Consider the following 12,963-nt stretch of genomic DNA (forward strand, 5'->3'; position numbering starts at 1 on the left):
TTAACTAATGAACCCTATTGTAAAATAGTACCCAAATATCAAGTGACTGTTCAACACTCTTACAAATAAAGGTGCTTCACGATGCCATAGAAGAACCTTTTTTGTCTAAATGGTTCCATAAAGAACCTTTAACATCTGAAGAACCTTTCTGTTTCACGAAAGGTCGTTTGTGGTGAAAGAAGGTTCTTCAGATTATAAAAAGGTTAGAAAGAGATGGTTCTTTAAAGAAACTTTGACTGAATGGTTCTTTGTGGAACCAAAAATGGCATTGCCCTTTGAAGCACCTTAATTTTTAATTTACTTACTTTAAATAAGCCCAACTATTTGTAAAATTATTAATGAAGGCTGAAAAGAAACATGACTTGCTCCCAGCAGCTAATAATTCGGTACCCAAAACCCAATGTGGTTCAAACAAACCTGATTTCTCCTGGCCACCAGTGAAGATGTAAAGCTGGACACAGCCTGTGCCATCAACAACAGATACAGAAGAGCTTTACTTCCCTTCTGAAAGATTATAAGCTTATTTATTCTGCTGTCCTAATGCATGATTATAAGTTTAAGAAATCTTTTTTTTCTCTGTCATTGACGACCATCAGAAGAGACCTGCGACTTATTTTTGGTCTTTTGAAGGCCTGTGAGAAAAAATCATAAGAAGATGAGAGGGTCATGATTGTGATGTAATATTGCTAGAGAAACACTACTGAAAATGTGGTCAAGTTGCTTCCTTCTTTTAGGCGATGACGGCTGTAGCATGATCATCTCCCACTTCATGTGGCCTGTTTTATAGGAAACCCCCTGTTATTCCATCTCAGGTCTTTGCATAAACACACATCCTCCTCGTACCGAGAAAGAGGAAGGTGAGCCGATCTACTTCCTGTCTGTCTGCTTTAGGCTCTGAGGTCGAGTGGCATGTGGCAGATAGTTTGACTGCTGCTTGCTTGAGGACAATCCTATGAGTAACACTCATTCAGAATTGTTGTTTTGATTCTGTGGACGCTGGAAAGAAGGGAGGACGTGCACATCACTGATAAATAATGCAATCTTAATGCAAACTTACAGTTTACTATACACTGAATACAAAATAAGGTCACACTTTTCACGTTACATGCACTTTGCTATTATAATAAATATAAATTATGCATAAATACATACAAATAACCCTAAACTAAACCCTAATACTAAACCTAACCATATAGTAAGTACATGTAGTTAATTAATATTATTCAATACCTAAATTAATATAATTACACTGTAACAAGGGCACCTTAAAATAAAGTGTAACCCAAAATAAATGTAACTGTAATCTGTGACAGTCACTGAGAAAAAAATGCGTAATTAAATTACAGTTATGAAAATGTTGATAATTACAAAGGGGATTACATCTGAATATTTTCACACACACACACACACACACACACACACACACACACACACACACACACACACACACACACACACACGTTGGTTTCTGTGAATTTTGGAGACTTTCCATAGACTTCTATTACTTTTATACTGACCAAACAAATATTTTTTATCCCATAAACCTAAGCCTACCCTTTACAGAAAACCTGTTTGCATTGTTACACTTTCAGATAAACATCATTTACTATTTTTAATAATTGTTTTCCGCAGGCCGGTTTTACTTTTCTTATGGGGACACACACACTGATTTCTTTCCCAAATTGCATTGAGCGCTCTAAAATATAAGACACCAATGTTTCAGGATTTTAGGACACAGAATAGGGCACATGCTTAATCGATGAGTTTATGTATATGCTGTAGCAATTTATAAGCTCAAAAGGGAATTGTATATAAATAATTACAATTAATTATGATTAATTACAATTATTTATATCGGCTGACAGTAATAACTGTAAGAAAGGGAAATAAGGTAGAAAGGGAAAAAAAGCTAAGAAAGAGATCTGCTGAGATCTGAGAATCCTTGGTTGAAAGGAAAGTCAAGGCCGCAAGGCCTGGCACAAAAACTTAAGGGTCCAGAAGAGTTCTAGATCACATCCTCCTCATCCTCTTAGGATCTAACAGAACCGCAGACTGCAGGGGCGTCACTGATGTGAGAGCTTTATCTGCTATGGAGGTCACACCTCTGGGGAGTCAAAAAGCCTATGGTGACTTGAACCTTTGGAGGGAAAGTTTACGACTCTTTGTCTCCATGCATGGTAATTTGCATATGAACTTGATTAAAAGTTGATATACAAACTATTGAAGATTCACAGAAGACTTACATGTTGCACAGGTATCGACATATAATATACACTCTCAATTAGATCATCCGAAGACAAATTGATAGAGACCAAACATGATATACATGAGGTAATATTAACTAGTGTTCTATCATAATCATGCATAAAACAGGATACAATACACATAAACATATACAAGAACAGTAATAATTTACACAATGACCCGAAGATATGTGTGTTCATTCAAAGAAAGGTTTTTCTATGAATCAATTAGAGAAGAGTCCATTTTTATGGCATAATGTCTCTTTTCTTAGGGGAAATGAAGTGAGTTGCTCTGCCCGCATTCCTTTGAGCAATAAAACTAATGTTATCAGATGGGTTGCCATGGAACCAGAGGCCTGTTCTGCCTTTCTTAGGTGTTAGATGCATTTCGGGGGAAGGGTATAAATAGTTGTGTGTCTGATTGGTCCAAATGTTACATAATTCCCCCCTTTCAAACGTTGTTGTCCGTCCAATAGACAACAGCGAGCGATGCTAAAGATGCAGAACAATCAAACACGCATCTGCCATCCACGGCTGGGAGACAGTGGTGTCTCTCGGGCTGTTTGTTGCCTCCAGGAGTGGTTGTGGTGCCGTGGTGGATGCTGTCAGGTGGTATGCTGTAGCAAGTTGCGGGTCCTCGAGCTTGTGCAGCAGGTGTCGAGGCAGTGTCACCTGTCGTCCTGAAGTGAATCCGGCTCAGATGGTTGTTGATGTTGTTAGCCAGTAGGCTATCTGCGGTACCCGTGGTGTGGAACAGCAGGGTTAGACTCTCACTGGTGAGAGTGCAGAGTTTCAGACTGACCTAGTGATGATGGCAGAAGGGCAGCAGGTGGTTGTTAGCCCTCTGTTCTGCTGGAACATCACCAGAAGTCTGATGTTTGTGGTGTCGCTTTGCTTTTGTGGCGGCACCGACTTGGGCTTGCCTGAGTTGTGTTGGTAGAGGTTTCGCTGTTGGGCATGTGGGCCCGTTGCTCCATCCAACGTTGTCTGGCTGCTTCTGGGGTGTCGACTGCTTTTAAGGGATGCTCCTCCCTTGGAGGGGTCTGATGCTGTGTTGCACCAGGCAAAGAGTAAGAGGTTGGTCCTTCGCAGTACTCCTCAGTTGAATTTTGTTCAAGGAGCTCTTTTGCTAGAGTCAGCAGCTCCTGTAACACAGAAGTAGGCGTGTCCAGCTGTCCTTGTGCAGCATTCGTTTGGCACCTGTGTGAAGGGTGTGGAGGAGGATGTTGTGGTGGACTGTCATTGGACATACTGTGGTGTTCGCAAGATGATGGCCTTTTCCATGGTTTCTGCCAGTGGTTGATCTGGGACCTGGGTTTGTTGCCATAGTGACTGCTCTGTCCTCCGCTGGCTAGTGGCTTTCTGTAGAAGGGCCTTGCGTTGTGGCAATGCTGTGTGCCTTCTGGTGCCTGCTTTGGATTCTGGGTTGTGCAGTTCAGAATCAGTGGGGTCTTACAAACACCTTTGGTAGAGGCCTTGTGCTTGTTAAAGGCCTTCTGTGTCAGATCACACAGTTGTTGAATAGGCATTGTATGGCAGGCCATAATGCCTAAATGGTGACTTGACGAAAATGCTCTTGAAGATGGTGTCCTCCTCCATCCCAGGTTCATGGCGAGCTCCGAAATAAGCTCGTCGAAGTCTGTGGTAGTAAGCATGGGGAGTTTCATGACAGCCCTGTTTGATAGCTAGGGCAGCGATCAGTCCGTGTTCAGACTCTAGCTCAGAGAATTCCTTTACGATAGCTTGTTTAAGCTGCTGGTAGTTCGATTGGATGTGTTCTGGCTGTCGAGCCAGGAAGCGTCACACTTCTGGGCTGGCGGTGATCCAGAGCAGATAGAGTCTATCTTGGGGTTTCACACTGGTCCAAGACTGCAGGTGGAAGTCAGTCTCTCTTAAGTAAGCGTGGACATCATATTCTCCTGCAAGTTCTGGTGTGAATGAAGGGATGTTTCTGGCCATTCGGTTGAGGTCTTTGAGTGTCACTCCATGTGCTGTTTCGGGGCTCGTCTGAATAAATCCCTTTCCTTCTGCCGCTGCAGAGGTTTTCAGGAAGCTGACTTGTGATATTTCAAACAGAAGGCTTTGGCTCCCCCCTTCGTATCTGTGTACAGGAGTGAGGAGATTTGCACTGCTGGCTGTGTGACGTGCAGTAGGGTGCCTTTTACTTGAGTCCATGCATGCACAGTCGGTAGGACTGTTTCAGTTCTCTCGGAACCATGTCAAGCTCCTCGTTAATGTTGCAGAATTTCTGAGTCAGAGTTTGGACTTCAGCTCTGGCTGCATGCAGATGGCCTTAGTTCTGGTGTCCCTCTTGTTAAATTCCACATACGCTGTTTTTAACAGTGTCTTTGTGTGAAATAATTCTCTTTCCAGGTCTTGTCTGGTGGCTTTTTCACGCTGCGCTTGGTGTCCAGCAGCTGTTACAGCCTCCTGAAGACTGGTGATTTCCTTCTGTTGCCACATTCTGTAAGGTTCTTTGCATCCGTTCTGTGCCTTTTCTCTCTGAGCGGGTCTCAGTTCCCTGTATAACTCTGTGACTTGCAGGTTCAGTTCATTTACCTCCTGTCTGAGGCCCTTGAGGGTGTGGGCCAAGGAGATGATAATCCTCGTCAGCTCCTGGTGGTTCAGGCTGGGTGTCAGGCATCCACTTGTGTCGCAGTCTCGCTGTTCCTTTCTCTGCCATTGCAGGTCAGTGGCTGCTTTGGGCTGAAGGATGTCAATCACAGTGCCCTGCCGGGTTTTCAGTTGGTCCTGGTGAGCTGGATGTCTGTGGAATGTCTGAGACACACTGGCACACTTGGGGAACACCAGAGAGAGAGAGGCAGAAGGCAAGTGCAAGTATGTACAGAGGTGTTAGGCTATCTGTATGGGGAACGTTTCTGTAAGCCGTGTAAGGTGTGAATAGCTGGTGAGGGGCAGCTAGTGAGGTAGGGTGCTGACAACACAAGTAGAGGGTTTGAGTAACTTTGTTTGATGGGGCTGTAAGCAGGGGCCAGCTGATGACCTGGCTATACATGGGGTCAAACTATTACTCAAGGCACTGATGGTTTACAGGTTTGGTCACTATGAAGGTATCAAATAAACAAAACTGAAATAAAATCAGGAAGAGACAGAGGGAGAAAGAAGGGCTTTCTTATTTAGTTTAAGATAGGAGATACGACTAAGCAGTTGTCACTTGTTCAAAGGAATGTAGCAGGGTCATAAAACCTAGGGAGACTGTTGGCTACGCTAGCAGGGACACATCAACCACTTCAAGGTAAACAAACAGAAACAATAGGAAGTGTTTCTAGTCTGCTCAGGGCCCTGGTGTAAGAGGGTAATAGAAAGACAGGAATTAGGCTACTAATAACCTGTACAGCTTATTAAGGGGACAACAGTTCCTAGAACTGCTCTAATTCTATACCGAGATGGAAGATGTCAAATAACTAAAATAAGGTAAAGGTAAAATGAAAATGTCCTAATAGCTTTAGGAAACTAATATGAATAAAAATAATAATAATAAAATAAACAAGTTGATTTAATTAAATCTCAGATTCAAGCTAAAAAGGTAAATTAATGAAAACAAAATCAAAGAGAGGTAGAATAAAGTCAAAATAAAAATAACACAAATAGAACCAACATATGTGAGGAGGGGCGTACCTGAATCTAACAGAAGGTGATGGCACAAACAGGAAATGAAACCAAGAGTGAGGGGGAGAGAGAGAGAGAGAGATAGAGGGAGGAGTGGTTCAGACGCTACACTTTACACTCACTCAGTGTCAGTTAGTCGGATGCTAACAGCTAACAGTTGAGGTAAAGGGCTTAGTTAGCTTACATGCCTGCTCGGCTGCTAAAGAGTTAGCTTTGGCTACACTCAGTTGTTTGTTTACACAATGGTCTATCACGTGTGCTGTTATCAGACTGAACTGGAGGAGGCTGCTCTCAACTCCCGGGGTCAGACGTTGCTAAGAGTTTACCGATGCGAGTTTACAACACGTGCAAATGGAGCAGGACTTGCGCCGCTGTAAACATGCATGGGAACTCACACGCAGTCAGTTGTATGATCACATATAACTTCTTTCACAAATCAAATCAGCACATTCACTTCGCAGACAATGGCAATTACTAGTTAGCTAGGCTAGAATTACACCATTCATTCGCTATTCAATTGCATCACTAAAATTATACGTGAAGGTTACAAGAAGGCCTTAACTCTGGGAGATGAGGAACATCGCTCAAATCCCCATTTAACTAAATATCCTGTAGCTAGCATGCATAAAACAGGATACAATACACAAAAACATATACAAGAACAGTAATAATATACACAATGACTTGAAGATATGTGTGTTCATTCAAAGAAAGGTTTTTCTATTAATTATTTAGAGAAGAGTCAATTTTTATGGGATAATGTCTCTTTTCTAAGGGGAAATGAAGTGAGTTGCTCTGCCTGCATTCCTTTGAGCAATAAAACAAGTATTATTAGATTATCAGATGGGTTGCCATGGAACCAGAGGCCTGCTCTGCCTTTCTTAGGTGTTAGATGCATTTCAGGGGGAGGGTGCACAGACCCTCATAGTTGGTCTTTTGGGTTAGGTGAGGGGGCATAAGAGATTATTTGTTAAATATAACAAATAGTTGTGTGTCTGATTGGTCCAAATGTTACAATGCTTCATTTTTTAAGATTAACTGTTTTTCTCGTGCATTTTTTGTAATCAGTGTTGAACACTACTGTAATGTTACCTTGCTTGCTTTAAATGTGTCAGAATGATTAACAGTTGAAAACATGTTAGAAATTTAGAAAATTAATCAAAAAGCAACCAGATGTAATTAGTTACATTAAAGTAATTGAAATAGTTACACTAATGACATTTTAGACAACTTGTAACTTGTGGTAACTTGTAACCGATTACATTTACACTGATACTATGAAGTAAATGAAGTTTTACACTCCTGAGTGTATATAAGTGTATTCATAATGCTTTAATGATGGACTGAAGTGCACACAGCTCCATGTTCAAACTCTCGGTCTTGTTACTCTCAAATAAAATATAGCCATAATCTCCGCATGTCTAGAGATGATAAAGAAATACAGGTTTAAAAGTGTAAAAAATGAAAGCCAGTGAAAGCATAATAAAAGTATCGACTGTAATAAAATAATAAAAATAAGGGCTGTAAGAAAACATTTTTAAAAAAGAAAAAAAAAAATACAAACTGTTAACAAAAATTACACCATTTTGTTCTAAAATAACCACCTTAAAAGAAATGGAGAGATGCAAATAAGCTATATCTATCTGGATCTGTGATCAGATACAAGTATACAAACAAATGTTCCTTATTAAAAATAATATTGTGTCAGTGCAGTATTCCTGTAATTACAGAACATGTACTCATTACATACAGACTTACTGCAGCAACAGCATCTGTGAGCCCACCATTCATAAGGCTGCTCATAACAGCAGTGCTGTGGTTTTGATGTCTGTCATATAGAAAGGTGGATGGAAAACATGAGCAAGCCACAGAGCAGCATTCACAAAAGTATTAGTCTGGTTACCCATGTGGTCAACCAGTCATTTTCTAAAGGAAAGCAGCAGCTGTGGTAACTACCAGCAAATATAACAAGCTGACCAATACTTACAGTACTCAAACACTTAGAGTCATTCTGTTGCTTAGAATATGACCTGTGCTTTGACAATAAACGGTCTGTGGATCAGTGAGCAGCAAACCTTATCCAAACTCAAACAGGATTTCATCAGATGAGCATTTCTGTATCTCACAAGAAAAACAAGTAACAATTATACAAAAACTTGGCCTGCTTCATGAGGCAAATCTCCCAAAAGAACATCCAACTCATTTCGCATTAAACTAATGAGATTTTTAGGATCATAGAGTTTGTGTGGTCACAATTATAATTAAACCACCATATGCTTATTACACTAATGCAGTTTGCTTAATGTTAATTGTCAACAAAAACTCAAAAGAAACGTAACTTCTAAAAACAGGCTTAATTTTCATTAAGTAAAACAATTTGTTTTGGTATGAAGTACAAGGCAAGCAGAACAGGGTGTCAAATTCACACAATAAGTTAGTTTCAATCAATCCAGGAATCAGACAGACCAAAAACAAACATTACAAACTAAAAACATTGCTTGTGAAATGTAACTTGGTCACACTTCCAAATACAAATCATTTAAGAGAAAAAAAAAAAAAACACAACACCATACACATGCATAAATGCACACGTAGGCCAGACACACCGACACATCAAGGATGATGGGGAGTTGATGCAGGGGGCAGTGCAGCAGGATGAATGCGTTTTAAAGGGTGCGGGTCAGAGTTTGTGGCGTAGCGTTTGGTCCACTGTTTACGGTCCTGTCGTGCTCAGCTCTGTCAGTAAGGAGCTGTGAGGCGATGCGTCCTACCAGAGAATCAGCTGGAGAAGAAATAGAGACAGGTGTTAGCAGCAGTTTGGTCCCATTCACACTATTGTCTGATCTGGTCTACGGTGTTAGAAACACTCCAGCAGTGAACAGACATTAGTGCTGATCTTCAAAATATTGCATGAAAACAGCCAATCAGATTGTATAGCTCTAGCCATAGAGGAGTAGGTCTGTGTGCATCCTGTATGAGAATCACGTCTGATCATGCATTTCATGTGATAAAAGAAAGTGTGTCAGGACTTCATATGGGTTAAAGGTGGTTCCTCCAGAGACACATGGAGGAGCTTGTAATTGGGATGGAAACCCGTAAGAGGCTAATGAACCGTCACTGGCTCTCGCCCCACAATAATGAGCTGAATCTCATAGAGATGTCAGAGGGGCACAACATGGGGGAGGAGGACTGATCCAGACCCAAAGCCTGAGGCTCAATAGCAGCAAACAGGGGGATGGGTGTGAGAAACGCCAGGCGGGTAACGGCTCTGCTAGCTCCTTTTCCTTGTTCACGCAAGGGTTTAAAAAAAACAACTTTGAAATCACATTGCCTGCGTCTCAATGTGCACACTATCCATCCCAAATTCTGTGATATTAGTAATTTTCAATACTATTTAGGGCAGATAGGGTGGTTGTAAATTAAATCAGTTGTAAAAAAAAAATATATTTTTTTTTACTTAGCACCACAACTCAAATCGGTTTTCTGTAACAAGCATTTCTGCACAAACTTAGAAGTTTATTTTAAAGTGTTGAAAGTGTAGATAAGTGCATCCCGTCAGGTAATCAAAAGCTCCATCTCCACACACACACACACACACACACACACACGTGAATTCACACCCAATTGAACACTTGGACCAAACTCAGCAAAAACTTCATGCAAGCAGACAAGTTGTCAAGTGCAAAGACCTCAAGTGTGGGTATTGGGACAGGCCCGGATAAGCTTCAAGTTTCAAACTATACTCAAACTCCAAAAGAACTTGATTTTGGCCAGATTGTTCAAAATTATGGCATAAATGTGTTACTTGATTTCACAGCCTTATGGCGTATTACTAAATTTACATGCATGTCTGGAGGTATAATGAATTGTGAAATATAGATAGAAACAGTTTTCGACTATCAGAACTGTTTGTTTGGGTTTAACACCATTCCAGCTTGTGTGGCTATTTTAAATGGCAAGAAATGTTATGGCTGAATTAATGTTTACAATTTATTTTTGCTTAAAACTCCAAGTGTATTTGGCTTAACTTAAATTTCTTCAAAAGAGTTAACTGGGAAAAAAATAAAAAAATAAAAAATAAAAAATAAGTAAAAATAAAATAAAAACACTTGCTGATAATTTACTCACCCCCATGTCATCCAAGATGTCCATGTCTTTCTTTCTTCAGTCGAAAAGAAATTAAGGTTTTTGATGAAAACATTTCTCCATATAATGGACTTCATTGGGACCCAAACGGTTCAAGGTCCAAATGACAGTTTCAGTGCAGCTTCAAAGGGCTTTAAACGATACCAGACGATGAATAAGGGTCTTATCTAGCGAAACGATCGGTCATTTCAAAAATAAATATAAAAAAAAAATAAAAAGTTTAAGTTTTATAAGCACAAATGCTCGCCTTGCTCTGTTCTGTGATGCGCGTTCGTGACGTCACGTAATACACAATGACGTGGAAAAGGTCACGGTTGAGGTAGGCGGAAGTACCGAGTCAGTAGGCTTTTTAATATTAAAACACCCAGGATACGCACACGAAATGGGCATTTTAAACGATAAACTGACACAAAGACATTTGAATATGTGTATATGGTCCTCCTTCCGCACATTTGTAAACACTGACTCGGTACTTCCGCCTAAGTCAACCGTGACCTTTTCCACGTCATTGCGTATTACGTGACGTCACGAACGCGCATCACAGAACAGAGCAAGGCGAGCATTTGTGCTTATAAAACTTAAACTTTATTTATTCTTGAAATGACCGATCGTGTCGCTAGATAACACCCTTATTCATCGTCTGGTATCGTTTAAAGCCCTTTGAAGCTGCACTGAAACCGTCATTTAGACATTGAACCGTTTGGGTCCCAATGAAGTCCATTATATGGAGAAATGTTTTCATCAAAAACCTTAATTTCTTTTCGACTGAAGAAAGACATGGACATCTTGGATGACATGGAGGTGAGTAAATTATCAGCAAAAGTTTTTTTTTTTTAAAAGTGAACTAATCCTTTAAACCCAGCACACAAAAAAAAAAAAAAAAAAAAAAAAAAAAAAAAAAAAAAAGCCAACTTAAAATTAAGGCAACCAGCTTCAGCAGATTTGAGTTCTCAACTTATTTTTGAAGGAGATTCTCAACTTTGTTGTATAAACTTAAAACATGAGAAAACTCAAATCTGCTGAAGCTGGTTGCCTTAATTTTAAGTTGGCTCAACACTTTTTTTTTTTTTATAAATGTGCACTGTGTATGTATGTGTGTATATATATATAAAATATATAAAAAAATATATAAAAGCTTGATAGATAAAGGGATTTGGCAGAGAGAACATGTTTGACCATAGTATTAAAAACTTGTCATCCTTGAATGACCTATCCTACAGCAGCTATAAACGATCTGGTTCCATCGGTTAGAAACTTGATGGATTTATTCTGTAGATCCCACTCTGTTTGCCATTTGTACAAATTATTGGTTTTCCCTACATCTACAGAGAAGCAACATTTACTGAGAAGGCCACTGCACGGACTTCATGACCCTCTAACTGCCTACAAAACAAGTACAGAAACTCATATTATAGCTTGCCAGCATTGCAGCAACATTTGGCCTCACACTGACCTCATCACAACACCGACATCAAAAAAGACAGTCATTACAGTAATAATGCATTATACCCTCTCAACCTCACCAAAATATCTTGATGAAAATAGAGAGAAAAAAAAAAAAACTGATTTGCAACAGTATGCAAAGCAGGAAGATGCCACATCTCCCCAAAATATATTCCGGAGTCAGACAGGCAGTGAGCGGAAATCATTGGCCCTATTTGTGGAAAGGGTCTGAGAAACAGCAATTACAGCTAGATCTAGATCACTTAGCAGCAGTGAGAGCAGCAATAATGGAGAATCTGGTATAATTACACTAAAATATGCAAAATAATGCATGATTGCTTGCGTCTCCTGCAGCTCGATGACCTTGCTCATTTTAATGGAGTGAAAACGAGCACTGAGCTCATGTTCAGATATAGAAGACAATTCCACTTTGATATATATCAGTACATTATTTTTTTCAGATCAATACATCTGAGTGAATATGGAGTCGTTTGGCTTGAAGAAATGCCAACAGCACTGTAAGCCTACTGCGGGAAGTCGTGGCCTAATGGTTAGAGAGTCGGACTCGTAATCGAAAGGTTGCGGGTTCGAGTCCCCGGCCGGCAGGGATTGTAGGTGGGGGGAGTGAATGTCCAGCGCTCTCTCCACCCTCAATACCACGACTGAGGTGCCCTTGAGCAAGGCACCGAACCCCCAACTGCTCCCCGGGCCCACTGCCCACTGCTCCGGGTGTGTGTTCACGGTGTGTGTGTGTGCGTGCATTTGTTCACTACTCACTGCTGTGTGTGTGCACTTGGATGGGTTAAACGCAGAGCACCAATTTCGAGTATGGGTCACCATACTTGACAATACGTCACGACTTTCAATGTAATTAACTATTGAATAGAGAATTAAGCTTGACATGCATTTAGAATTTCCTACTCGCGAGAAACTGAAACATCTTAAGAGTAACCAGAATTGAGTTTAAGACTTAAGCTTGTTTCTGGTGTCTAAATGTACATTAAGTTCACAAACAACAATGACCGTGACAGAAGGAGGGTCACAATGTTACAAAAAAATGGTCCAAATTAATATTTGACAACTCAAAGGGACAGAGGCAACACTACCACAGTAGGAATAAAATACAGCAGTAAATCAGAAATAATCATGCAGTTCAGCCACGACGGGAATTAGCACTACTGTGAAGTGTGATCAAATGGTCTGAGTTTATGCAATATTTGAAGGCAAGTTAAAGCGCAGAGTGTTAAAAGTGTAGTACGAAGTTAAAAATGTTACTAAATCTTGGAGTTTGATGCTAATGATCATCTTATATTGGAGTTGTGCCAGCTTGTTAGGGTTTACAGCGAGGCTGCAACATTTTATTTAAGATTATAAAGTGCTTTATTGTAATAAACCAAAGACCCCTGCATGTATTAAAACCCTGCATTTAAAAAAAAAAAAAAAATTAAAAAAGGGTCTGACAGACACAGACTGATGAAGTCAGTTTAAACTAGCTCAATGC

The sequence above is a fragment of the Barbus barbus genome (assembly GCF_936440315.1).
Source record: "Barbus barbus genome assembly, chromosome: 27".
Taxonomy (NCBI): domain Eukaryota; kingdom Metazoa; phylum Chordata; class Actinopteri; order Cypriniformes; family Cyprinidae; genus Barbus; species Barbus barbus.